This window comes from Callithrix jacchus, chromosome 10 (genome assembly GCF_049354715.1).
Source record: "Callithrix jacchus isolate 240 chromosome 10, calJac240_pri, whole genome shotgun sequence".
Lineage (NCBI taxonomy): Eukaryota > Metazoa > Chordata > Mammalia > Primates > Cebidae > Callithrix > Callithrix jacchus.
The window spans coordinates 4,547,636-4,560,234 of NC_133511.1; the positions used below are offsets into that span (position 1 = coordinate 4,547,636).

At 35.3% G+C, this 12,599-nt stretch overlaps 1 long non-coding RNA gene across 3 annotated transcripts in view; it reads left to right on the plus strand.

The window, feature by feature from the left end:
- The window catches only part of LOC108593700 (uncharacterized), a 493,787-nt gene that overhangs the window by 277,415 nt on the left and 203,773 nt on the right, over nucleotides 1–12,599 (plus strand). The window lies entirely within an intron of this gene.

The window sequence follows — 12,599 nt, forward strand, 5'->3', positions numbered from 1 at the left end:
TGAATGTTAAGGGAGAGGTCAAATATATGTGGGTATGTTGACAGCATGCTTTAGATAAGACTGAGGAAGTATGGCATAAATATATAGAGCACACAAATCCAGAGAAGCAAGGAAGAAATCAAAGCATCTAGAACTTCATAGAATCAGAAATAGTAGGACATAAGAAGATTTGGAATCCAAATTTGCAGCAAGAGGACAATGACTAGCCACTTAAGTCACAACCATCGGGGTCAGCATATAAAAAAGATATGTTAACCAAGGCAATGATACCCAAACTCACAAGTTGCTTATGGTCGCTTGAATCGAAGTTGCTTATATGCTTTCCACTTGGGAAAGAACAAAGTCCTGTGTAGCTTCAGCTTACAGGGCAGCAACTTACCTGCTGCAAGTTGACATAAGCTGTCAGAGCATCATGTCTTCTTGTGATTAATAAACCCTGGCACACCTGCTCATCAGAGCTTCAGCAACCACTGTTGGATGAAATTAGAAGTGGGAGAATAGACTCTTGTTATCTCCCTTCTCCAACTCTGAAAAAAAAAAATGTGCTTTGACTTTGTAATGTGCCCTCTGTATTTTCCCGCTCTAGTCCTTCAACAGTATTGGGACTGATGCCAGATAACAAATGCTCACTTCTACATAGGTAGGTTAAACTGAGCTGAGGAAGAGAATATGATCCTTTCAAAGAGGCGACTGCAAAAGATATTGATCAGAGTTCAATGCTATGTGTGAACTAGACTTTGAATCTGCTCTTCAGATTAGTAGATAATGTCAACTGTATAGCAGTGGAGTGCTTCCTGTTTCAAATACCTCATTCTTTTCCCACTTGTTTCTTCCCCTTTCACTTCTTCCACATGTCTTTTCTGAACTATTAGTACTATGAATCATTGACTTTGAGGCAAACTTGGACACTATCTAAATTAATTTTTCAGCCTCACACGGCTAATCAAGTAATAAGTTTTGTCAGTTCTACCTTGTAATGAACTGTGTCTTCGTCTGTCTACGTCTGTTGATTCCTAGTACCAGAAATCTAGGTCAGGTTTTCTTTTTTCATCTTTTCCTTGGAAGACTATGCTTGACTCATAAAAGATCTTCTTTCTAGTATCTTTTATCTCCTAATCCTTTTCCTTCAGTGACATTCTTGGATAGAAAATCAACTACGCAGTCTCCTACTACAACTGTTCAGTATTTCAACACTAAATAATACCTACAGGTTGAAATGCAAATCCATTAATATGGTTCCATCCAACTACCTATAACTTTATAGTCACACTGTGCTTCACTCTACACAGCTTCTACATCGAATACGCTCCACATTTTGCCTAATGACCCCCTGCTTATCATTCAAGATACTTAAGTGTAATGTAATCCCAACAAAAATTTTTAAGTTTATTTTTTTCTCAGTCTATTCAAAATGATATGAGGAAGTTGACACCATGTGTCATAGGCTTCATTCATATCGGTACCCGGTAATGCAAGTACGTGCATAGAAACACTATTTTATAAACTTGCTGTAGCAGTTTTGTATAATGTCTTATGCTTATGAAGAGACAGAAAATATAGTTTTGAGCCAAATGCAGTGTGGTTATGTATTGAAAATAACATAATCACTATGAAATAGCAAATTAATACTGAAATACACATATGCTACCACCAAGTAATACTTTTGTTTTTATGACCAAATTTGCCAGTTAAATATGAAAAAATTGTGTGTTATTTAGAAGAGAATACTGTCTTCCACTGCTGTATATGTTTAGGACAGACAGTATCAATTTTTACATTCTATCAAATCAGCAAAGAATACTGATAAAATAGATCGATGGATTATTTTAGTAATAAGACAATAGAATGTGCATAACATCACATATTTGGTCTGCTCAGTTATTTTCTTATTACTCATTTGTGTTAAAATATGTATGTATTATATATTTATGTATATATATGAGTGTATAAATATATGTCTATATATGTAATGTGTATGTATATACATATATATATTTCAACTTACACATTTTAATTCATGGTAGTTTGAGGCAAATAATGTTAAATTGAGAATATTATGCTGGAAAGTTGCTTCAGCTCTTTCTGCTGATGTCTGATCATTGACTTGTCATGATAATCTCTATTTAATACCCTAACTGAAGCTGATTAGTCATTAATATGGAAGCCTGGCACAGAGAAAATATAACCATAGTTTTATTAATGGCTCAGTTTTAGGCTCTTCCAGTCTTTATGAACTGGACTCAAACATTTCTATTTCTGTCTATCTTATAAGTAGCACGTATATTTTACAAGTATGAAGCAAAATAAAATTTTAAGACCTAAAGGAATAAACATAGAACTAACAAGTAAAATTGTGATGCTAATATGACAACCGTTACAAGCAGACACAAAATTTAAAAACTTATGTTTTCCATAAATCAAAAACATTTAGAGTCCTACTGTGTATATTTAGGTAGTAAGTTATGTTAAAGAACCACCCAGGACACCAGCTCCCAGTACTGTTTTTTTAAACAAATCTGAAGATTCAAATGGTTTCTTTCACATATATACAATTGACTGTAATTATTAATGGATACTGTATTGTGAATTTGACCATTTGCTAAAATATATTTGTCAGTCTAAAAATCAATCTTCACAGTGGTTTTGAAGTCATTTTTATAGAGCAGCAAAAATCTCAGTCACCAGACAAGCATATTCTCAGCTGAGGTCAAACACAGCAAGTTCCGGTTTCTTATTTCGGCTCTCCCGATGCAAACAAGTGTCCCTTTCCCTATTTATATAGTCCCACATGTTTTAGTACTTGTTGATGATTTCCCTGTTTCAAATGTCCCCTAAGCATCATGCTCACGGGTTGTCCATCGTTCCTAAGCACAGGAAGACTGTGATGTGCCTTGTAGATAAAATTTATGTGTCGGATAAGTTTCACTCAGGTATGCAATATAGTGTTGTTGGCTGTGAGTTCAATGTTAATGAATCAACTATACATATTAAATAAACTATTTTTATACCTAGGAATACAGCTAACAAACTAGAGAGGTGAAAGATCTTTACAAAGAGAACTACAAACTACTGACCAAAGAAATCAAAAATGGAAAAACATTTCATGCTCATAAATAGGAAGAATGAATATCATTAGAGTGGCCACAGTGCCAGCAGAAATTTATATATTCAGTGCTATTCCTGTTAACTATCACTGAGATTCTTCACAGAAATAGAAAAAGTATTTAAAAATTCATATGGAACAAAAAAACAGCCTGAATAGCCAAGCCAATCCTAAGCAAAAAAAAAATAAAAATAAAAAATGTCTTACACACTGTTGGTAGGAGTGTAAATTAGTTCAACCTATGTAACAAACTTCATGTGTACTCTGAACTTAAGTAAAAGTTAAAAAAAATACCTATTTTTACATAGAAACACACTTGAAACAAGGGGAATTGGTGAAAATGTTGTCACTAGAGGCTTGTAGGAATCTAACCCTGTATTTTACCTAAGTGAAATGATTTAGTATTTGCTAATTCAGGGTCTGTGGCAACTTTACAGAACATAACTACTGCAAATATTGACTATGTTTTTATTTCAGCTGTCTCTGTCAGTTTTCTTCTTTCACCAAGAGAAGTTAGAGGTTTTTGCTTATAGGTATCTCAATTGGCATAAAATAATGAGAGGCATAAAAATGACTGCATATTTTGATACATGCTAAGTATGGTATAATAAGCATAATATCTTGTATCTCTAAATCTTTGTTATACATGTTTTTAGGACTCTATAGTTTTCTTTTTTTTTTTTTTTTTTGAGACTGAGTTTTGCTCTTGTTACCCAGGCTGGAGTGCAATGGCGCGATCTTGGCTCACCGCAACCTCCGCCTCCTGGGCTCAGGCAATTCTCCTGCCTCAGCCTCCTGAGTAGCTGGGATTACAGGCACGCACCACCATGCCCAGCTAATTTTTTGTATTTTTAGTAGAGATGGGGTTTCACCATGTTGACCAGGATGGTCTCGATCTCTTGACCTTGTGATCCACCCGCCTCGGCCTCCCAAAGTGCTGGGATTACAGGCGTGAGCCACCGTGCCCAGCTGACTCTACAGTTTTCTTTACAGGCTTGTATTATAAGTATTAATTACTGATGTGATTATCTTAAAATACACATTTTGTTAGACAAGAAGTTTTATGAGAGTAAAAAACATGTCTTTTTCTTTGTTGAATATTTACAATTAAGTTTACACAGTCGGTACTGATAAATAGCAAATGACACAAAAATACTTGTAATAACCTTTGCAAGGGAGGGATTAAATATTGCAAACATTAGCAAAGTAGGAACTAATATGATTGAACTTTTCTATCCCTTTAAAATATTTGCTTATGGACCATCAAATTAGCTTTTAATATTGGTAAACCTATAAACTAGTTTTATTCAAAAGATGATTTTTAAAATATATTTTATTCTAAAAATTAAAATAGCATATTTCTATGCACATTGAGGCAAATGAAAAATATTTGTATTGACTAGCTAAATGCCAAAAATAAAGTAAGCAACAAGATTATTCTTGGTTCACATTTATGTACTTTAATCAGTTTTAGCTGAGTATATTGCTAATAGACTATCTTGGTTTTTTCTCATTCTTTTTTTTTTTTTTTCAAAAGAATTCCCCAAAATAGTCGTTTTATTGAGTATATATCTTATTTGCTTTTTTTGTGCAAACTCTTAATATTTTCTAATTGAGAGAATAATCCCTTTATATGCTATACAGAGTAAACTGAATTCTCACTCTAGTTTTTATGGTTTTGAATATTTTTCTCTGTGAGTTGTGTGAATGTTTTAGCCTGATATATTTCATAGATACTGTTGAAAAATATATATATATATACATATGTATATATATGTCATCAGTCTTAAGGTATTGAACAATAGATATTATTGATGAGTGATCCCTAAAAGAAAAACAAATAAAAGGTGTCTTACTCTGAAGTGAGCTCTGCTTCTGCAATGGTGGTGTGAAGAAGATGTTGGACCTACTTCCCAACAGCATTTCTTCAGAGAAAATTGCAAAATGAAAACACAACCATTTAAAGTTTCTGAATATTGTCCTAAGAGTATATAGTAAGTGGAGAATCTTCACTCAACAAAATCTAAACCTCAAAATAGTTGAGACCTGTGACTTCTAAGCCACAATTTTCTTCTTTCTCTCTCATCTCTTTTATAAAGAAGCTACCCTGGGTGGATGGGTTAAGAAGGAAGGGGCTCATTTTCCCCTTAGCTTCTAGTATGGGATGACAGTTTCAAACTTGGAAAGAGAGAGAGCCAGCATTTCTCATCTCCCCTAGTCCTGTGTTGTTGAAGTTCCATTTTGGAAATAAAACAGAAAGGATGGGTCTTTCTTCTTGCTTTCAGTGTCTATTTATAGGATAGAGTCTCCACTTCAAGCACAGCAGGCAGAGAATGCTCGTTTTTGTTTCTGCCCTAGCTCAATCACTCTGTATAGAAAGTTCTACTTTGGCAAGAGTAAGTTGAGAGGACCAGAGGCTATCATCCTTTTTTCTGTCTCAGCTCAGTCCCTAGTGCCTGCTCCTAACAAGGGTGTCTCTAGGAGAGAGATGAGTCACTATCTCCACTACCAGCTCTTATGCAGTGGGATGGAGAACCTGCCAAGGAGCAAAGGCAGGCCCACACACTCCTAAGGAACTTGAAAAATCAGAAGATACTGGTCTTATATTAACAGAAAATGAAGAAGTCTGTATCTGGGGGTATTCTAAAAGTCAATGGAGCTACAGGTGGAGAGCAATTAAAAAGGTGCTCATAGTCCCATGATATCAGTGGCAACGAGAAAAATGACAAAGAAGCTAAAGTTTTATAGAGAGAATCAGGGAAAGAAGCAGCCAAGAGAGGCCCTCCTGAAGTCACAGGTCACACTGGGGTTGGGAAAACGAGACTGTGCACAAACTCTAGGCTACATCCACTCAGGAGGAATCAGAGCTGAACCTAGGGTAAAGGGCAGGAGGGATGGGATTGAAAACATTTCCCCAGCCAAACAAAATTTATCAACAAAGGGAGGAATCCTTGACTGAAATAAAGGTCTTAAGCACGATCTCCGACCACTTCCTTAACAGCGACTACAATAAGTAAACTCAGGAATAATTCCTAGGAAGCCAGTCTTAATAATACCATATATGTCTCACATTCTGAAAGACTGTGAGCATCTCAACGGCTTCACCCTCTCAGAAATAATCAGAAAGAGAAAATCTCAGCTTGCGGTTCCTGCCTATATGTGGAGAAAAAACAGATTTCTTAAATAGGGATATAAATTCCGTGCTTCACACACATCTAACAGTAAAGAATAAACACCTAACTAATGAATAAGCAAAATTTTTCACCAATAAATGCGATATATGGCAACTAAGGGCCAACTCCTAGGTAATTAGGCTAAAAGAAAACACACACACACACATATACACACAATCTGTAAAGGGATAGCAGAGGCTGAATACTGTGGGAGAAGTAGACTTCAAAAAGTTAGATTAGTTAAGACTTAAACTAAAAACAAACCAAAAAACACATCATTCACCAAGGGTAGAGGGACTCTGTCTAAAGTTGTTACATTTATTTAAAAATGTCTAGTTGTGACATTCAAAGAAAAAGAAAAGTGTGACTCACACACAGAAGAAAAAAGAGACCTGGGGCCACAGAAATGGCTTTGGAAGGAGCCCACATGTGGACACCGCAGAAAAGACTTAGAGGTACTTCATATAAACATGTTCGAGGAACTAAAGGCAGCCATGTCAAAAGAAGATATATTGACAATATCTCAAAAATAGAAAATATCTATAAGAAAATAGAAATTGGAAAATAAGGACCAAATGGAAATTCTGGAGTTGAAAATTGTAATTAACTGAAATAAAAACTTTACAAGAGAGACTTAACAGTAAATTTAAGCAGGCAGAAGAATCAGTGAGCTTGAAGATAGATTGATAAAGATTATATAATCTAAAAAAACTGAACAGACTATCAGAAAAATGTGGGACACAATTAAGTGTACCAAGATACATGTCATTAGAATTATAAAAGTAGATAAAAGCATTTTGAAGGAATTATAGTTTAAAACTTCTCAAATATAATAAAAAGCACCAATATACATATTCAAGACGTTAATGAAATCCAAGTGAAATAAACTTATAGATCCACACTCTGACATAGAGTGAAACCTTGAGGCTGGGCACGGTGGCTCATGCCTGTAATCCCAGCACTTTCGGGGGCCAGGGTAGCACTGCTTGAGCTCAGGAGTTTGAGACCAGCCTGGGCAACATGGTGAAACCGTGTCTCTATTAAATAATAATAATAAAAGAATGAAATGTTTAAAGCCTAAGGAAAAAATCTTGAAAGCAGAATAAAAAAGATTTATCATATATAAAGGAATACGAATAATATTAACAGCTAACTTCTAATTAGAATCAGCAGAGAACAGGAAGCACAAGGATGTCATATTCAGTGTTGAAAATAGCTGCTCAGGAGGCTGAGCTGGGAAGATCATTTCAGCCCAGACTGTCTTAGAAATTTCAGGTCTCACATTTTCATAGGTTTTACCTCTATAATTGTACAACATTATTGTGATAAAGTCTATTAATAAAATAAGATCTAGTCCTGGCTCTGGCAGGAGTGTGGTAAAGAGTAATCATTGTGCAATCCATTAAGGGCATTCTTCACTTAATAAAACATGACCTACTCTCTAAGAGAAATAAAGGTTATATCCCAGAGACTCAGCCCCACTAAAAGACAGATGTTTACCTTAATCATCATATTACATGAGGCTTCTCTTGCCCTACACGCTACTGCTATAGCAACAGGGATTCAGGGCAGTAGCCGTAGCAGCAGGATACAGCTGAATGAGAAGTTCAAAGTCAAGAGGAGAGGCAAAACAAGGACACCAGGGGAACTGCATGAATTTAGAACTAACTAAAGAAAACACTAAACAAAGCTTAACATCTAGCTGATGTTAACTAAATCTTCACTAAGCTCTGTTTGCTTCAGTTCCCGTGACTTGATACAAATGTCCAGTTTTCAACCAAAAAAAAAAAAAAAAAAAAAAAAACGAAGAAATACCAAAGGCTAGAAAATACACACAGAAAAATACAACCATCAAAAATATATGCAAGAACAAATGGGCAATGTAAACAGAGGAATGGAACTTCTAAGAAATCAAAAGAAAATTCTAAAAATCAAAAATGCAGCGATGGAAATAAAGAATGCCATTTGGATGGGGACTATCATAATACTGGACAAATTAAAAAAGAGAAAGGAATGTCATCTTGGTAAAGAACCTACAGCTAACAAAAAATCTACACTTTAACATCACCATCATACTTAGTGGTGAGGAACAAAAAATCTACAATTAACATTATAGGTGGTGAGAAACTGGATATTTCTTGACAAGTATCAGGAAAAGGCAAAGATGTCTGTCTTACCACTCCTACTTAATATCACATTGGAAGTTCTACCTATTGCAACAAGACAAGAAAATAAGATATATACATATGGAAGGGAAGAAATAATATTGTCTTTTCATCAAACGCTGCATGTTATCACTTCTAGGTGGGTGTTGAGCAATTAGAACACATAGACACAGGGAGGGAGCATCACATACTGCGGTCAGTTGATGGGGGCTAGGGGAAGGACAGCGGGGTGTGGAGATGGTGGGGAGGGATAAAAAGGGGAGAAATGCCAGATATAGGTGATGGGGGGATGAAGGCAGCAAACCACCTTGCCATGCACCTACCTATGCAACAATGCAGCATGATCTGCACGTGTACCTCAGAACCCAAAGTACAATTTAAAAAAAAAAGACATCCTGAAAATTCTCAAAGAATCAACAAAAATACTCAGAAGTAATGGTCAAATAGAACAAGTTTACAGGGCACAAAGTAAATATACAAAAATCAAATGCTTTCCTGTAAACCAGTTAGGAACATTCATAATTTGAAATTTAAAAGTAAACCTTTTTAATAACTTTTACAATAATACCAAAAAAGAAAAATAAATACTTAGTTATAAACTTCACAAAAATGTGTGGATGTCATATGCAGAAAACTACAAAACTCTGATCAAGAAGGTAAAAGTCCATGAAGATATATTTCATCTTGTTCAGTATTGGTAAGATGTCACATTTTCCCAACTTTGTCTATAGATTCAACACAATCCCAATCAATATCTCAGTCAGTTATAGTGCAGATATTGACAAACTGATTCCAAAGTGTATATGGCAAGGCAAAAGATCTAGAATTGCCAATACAATACTGAAGAAAATATAGCATCCAGAAGAAAATCAAAAAGTTGAAGGATTTTACATTAAACACTAAAAATGAATAAACCATGAGCCTTAGCTGGTAATAATGTATCAATTTTAGTCCATTAACTGTAACAATTATACTATACTAATGTAAGATACTAATCATAGGAGAAAATGGGTGTGAGGTTCACAGAAACTTTGTAGTATCTTTGCAGTTTTTTAGAAAATCTAAAATTGTGATAATAATAAAGTCTATTAATGTCATTAAAATGAAGAGGAAATAAACACTTTTACAGACCAAAAAAACCTGAAAGAATTAATTATTGACAGACCTGCATAAAGGAAATGTTAAAAGAAGTACTCTGGTTACAAGAAGCATGAGATGTTAGTTTTTAGACAAATTATGTAAGAAAGAGGATAATAAAATTTGCTAGTTGTGTTTCTGTTATATAAGTTATAGTTCGTAGTAGTTAAAATTAGCTGGATTCAGCATTTTCTGTGTGCAAAAAGTCAAAGTTTCAATGGGAGTGATTTTAAAACGTCTTTGATATAGGTTCCAAATTCCCTGCATCAGCCCTCATCTTTTTCAAATTAATGACTTCTGCAAGTTTTGCAAACTCATTGGGGATAATTGAGTCCTATTTGCATAGATACCAAAGCAGGCTGTCCTGACTTGTTTTTCATAAGCCGCCGACACTGATGGACAGGAAGACCAAGATAACTAAACAGAAAATAAAAAGCCTCTTTTCTTAGCAGCCACAATACTTGCTATGCAAAATAAATTATTAGTCTCACTTAATTTGGTAAATAATACTTAACATTTTAAAAACTGGCAGTTTTAAGCTCGGGAAAAAATGTAAATGCTGCAAAGTCTATTAGTGTCAAACATTCTGTGAATCTAAGTGAAAATATTTAACTTGCACATTTATATTCATTGGCGTCTCAGGGGAAAAGGGGGAAAAAGTCTCTTTTGTCAAAGAAAGGAATTTTTGCCACTCTTTATAACAGTGCTGAGGAAGAATACTGACATAAGACTTTTGTTTTCATTTATTTATTAAATGTGCCTCTAAGTACACCAAGTGAAATAGAGACTTTTCTTTAGAGAATACATTTGCTTGAATTAGTCATAATGTTTTAGAAATTGTGTATTTTGTTGGGCAAACACCACGTCATATCCCTAAAGAACAAATGTTTTCAAGGAATAGTACTGTTCTTTGCCTAGAACTATATGAAAAATAAAACTATTTTAACAAAAAACACTTTCAATAAAACAGTGAAATTAGGAAGAGGAATGAAATGACTGTTGGGGTTATCATACTACCTATCTCTCATCTTGCTCGGAATATACTGTAAGAAAGACATCTTTAATATATTTCCTTGATCCTCACAGGGTGTGAGCAGGATTACGGGAGATACTATCATATATATAAATGTACTCTGTTTGATGACTCCTGATCATCCCTTAAGGTCCCATATCACCTCTTCTATGTGGTTTCTTTTCTTTGGATGTCCCAGCACTCAGCTTGTTCCAACAACACAGCAAAAGACAGATCACATTCATTTGCTCTTCCAAGTCCTCTGTACGCAAGAGGTGCTCAGTACACCTTGAATGTGAAAATCTCGCAGTAGAAGAGTAACTAGATTAGGGACTGTGTTTTATTAACTTCACACTTACTTAAGAAACTTTATTACTGACGGCTGTATCTCCCACTCCTACTATTTTCCTATACTTAATAGATGTTAAAAGAATATTTGCCTATTAAGTGGAAGAACCGATTAAAAAGTATAAAGGCTATACTGTACAATGCATAATTATTATTACTAACTTAAATGCAAATTTGCTGTGCTCCAAAGATCTTACCAGCTAACCTGTATTACCTATTATGTCTCTCTTGCCTATCTCTGCTTCATTAACTCCAATCTTAAATTTTTCTTACATACTTTGTAAATACCTCCGAGGTTTACAGAGTAAAGACATACAAATTGAATTTCTATCTACATGTCTTTATTTTTCTTTTTGATAAGGAGACCACAATTAACTTGATTATTCATCATTCTGTGAGTTCTTCAGCTTCGTCCATTTTTTTTTAATGCCAACACTTTCCATTTATAGTCAAGTCAGCTGAGGATATTTCCACATGATCACTTCTGACCTTTTTTTCATTCCTTCTGGAAATACGTAGTTAAGTCCTCAATAGCTTTTATGCCGGACTTCTGTTAGCTTTTCCACTTGCTTTGATTTTCCTGGACTACTATTTGAATCTTGTACCTGTTCTCTCTGCTTCCAGTTCCTCAACTCCTCTCCCCCTCATTCAATCTGTTATTTCAAAATGCAGGCACACCTCCTTTTTATTGTGCTTTGCTTTACTGGGCCTCACAAATATTTTGTTATTTACAAATTGAAAGTTTATGGTAATCCTGCATCCAACAACGCTATTGGTGCCATTTTATCAACAGCACGTGCTTACTTCATGTGTCTGTGTTACATTTTGGTAATTTTCACCACGTTTCAAACTTTTAAATTGTTATATCCCTTATGAGGAACTGCAGTCAGTGAAATTTGATGTTACTATTGTAATTCTTTGGGGCACCATGGATTGTGTCCATGTAAGATGACAAGCTTAATGGATAAATGTTGGGTCTGTTCTGACTTCTTCACACATCTCGCTCCCTCTTCTCAGGCCCAAGCACAACAATATTGAAATTAGGCCAAGTAATAACCCTATAATGGCCACTAAGTGTTCACGTGAAAGAAAGAGTTGCACGTCTCCCACTTTAAATCCAAAGCTAGAAATGATTAAGCTTAGTAAGGAAGGTATGTTGAAACCTGAGACAGCATGAAAGCTAGGACTTCTGTGCCAGGTAGTCAAGTTGTGGATGCAAAGGAAAAGCTCTTGAATTACATTAAAAGTGCTGCTCCAGTGAACGCATGATGATTGAAAAGGGGACGCAGCCTTATTGTTGATATGGAAACGGTTTTAGCGGTTTGGATACAAGAATAAAACAGCCAACACATTCTCTGAGACCAAAACCTAATCCAGAGCAAGGCGCTAACTCTTCAATTCACTGAAGGCGAGAGGTGGGAAAACTGCAGAAGAAAGTGTGAACTTAACTAAGGTGGGTTTTAGGAAAAAAGGCTATTTCCATAACCTAAAAGTACAAGGCAAAGGGGCCAGTGCTGAGGCAGAAACTGCAGCAACTGATCCAGAAGACTTCTCTAGGATAATTGATAAAGCTGGCTACACTAAACAACACATTTTCAGTGTAGATGGAACCGCATGCCATTGGAAGCAGATGCAGTCTAGGAACTTCATAGCTTGAGAGG